Genomic DNA, 1,430 nt, shown 5'->3' with positions numbered 1-1,430 from the left:
GCTTAATCTTACCCAAACTAACTTTATCTTGACACGTAACAGGAGAAAAATACTTCAATTCTCTACTAAAAGCCTCTAATATCTTTATGTTGTCTATCATATTAAATTTAAATTCCTGCCTGATTTATGTGACTTTTAAGTAATCTGGTCCTACATTTTTTTTTCAATTGAGTCCACTGCTTAGAAATTCTCTTAGTGACTTAATAAAGATAGTAAATATATCCTACTGATTTGGTAAATCCTGCCTTCCCAAGGAGAATGTAAGCTTTACAAGGGTAAGGATAATGTTTAGTGCTTCTCTTTATCTTTCACAGACTCTATAATAGTAATAAAAAGTTTCTAAACAATCTGCAAGATTTATAAATTAACTTAAGAAATAAGGTCAATTTCTAAATGTCTCTGGTATCTATTTCAAATCAATTGAAATCACTTTAAGTCAAAGGAAATAAAATTTCAAGGCAAAGAATTTATATGGCTCAAGAATTAAATTTTTGATGTCATCCCTATTTTAACTTTCTTTGCCCTTAAATGAGAAAATTAGCACACTGTATTTTCTGAAAGACAAATACATTTAAATCATAAATTGCTTAAAGATTTCTATTCAAATCTCTATCTATTGTCATTTAGCAGAAAAGTCGCTTTCTGTTTCACAATAGTTGTGGAAATTCCAATGCACATCTTATAATCCCTTTTATAGTTATCTTCTGCATTGTCACTGCATATGTCAAGCTCCCGTACAAAGTTGAATCCATTTAGAATTTAATAAAACTCAGATGGTGTTTGTATGTTTTGATTGTTTATAACAAATTTTCTTCAATCTGCTTTTTTTATAATTTTTTTTTCTTATTTTATTTTGTTTTTGTTTTTTTTTGGGGGGGTAGAGTGGGTAATTAGGTTTATTACTTATCTTTTTATTGGAGGTACTGGGGATTGAACCCAGGACCTCATGCATGGTAAGCAGTCACTTTACCACTGAGCTATACCTTCCTCCCAATCTACTTTAAAAATGCATTTTTCTTAATGAATGGAAACTTCTGTTCACCTAAGAGCCACCTTATATTTTATCTGTCAGTGTCATAATACTGTCACTGTTTTTGAGGTTTACTCACAAATTTCCAGCTGTCATTTTGTCTTGTGTAGAGGAATGAGTTAATTCATTCAAAAGACCTTGTGACAAGTTAAATCCATTGCTTTTAACACATCGAGATGTATTTGTTTTTCTTCCCCACAGTGTGCACTCAAGTAAATGCTGTGCTGTTGACACCTAATACTTAACGTGTCGGAGGCCAATTCATTATTTTCACCCAGCAAGTTTCTCATTTCTCAAATACCCCAAAAGTCACAGTGGTACTTTTCCTTTTTTCTCCTTCACATAATTTGTTGGATAATTGTTTTCTCTGAATATCTTAAAAGTGAATGAGATTATATAT

At 31.2% G+C, this 1,430-nt stretch overlaps 1 non-coding gene across 1 annotated transcript; it reads right to left on the bottom strand.

The window, feature by feature from the left end:
• Positions 1 to 915: 915 nt before the first annotated feature.
• On the bottom strand, positions 916 to 988 carry TRNAG-ACC (transfer RNA glycine (anticodon ACC)). Its single transcript has one exon. It is a non-coding gene; the product is annotated as a tRNA-Gly (tRNA).
• Positions 989 to 1,430: the final 442 nt, after the last annotated feature.

Source organism: Camelus bactrianus, chromosome 3, assembly GCF_048773025.1.
Source record: "Camelus bactrianus isolate YW-2024 breed Bactrian camel chromosome 3, ASM4877302v1, whole genome shotgun sequence".
Lineage (NCBI taxonomy): Eukaryota > Metazoa > Chordata > Mammalia > Artiodactyla > Camelidae > Camelus > Camelus bactrianus.
This window is presented reverse-complemented; position numbering and strand designations above follow the sequence as displayed.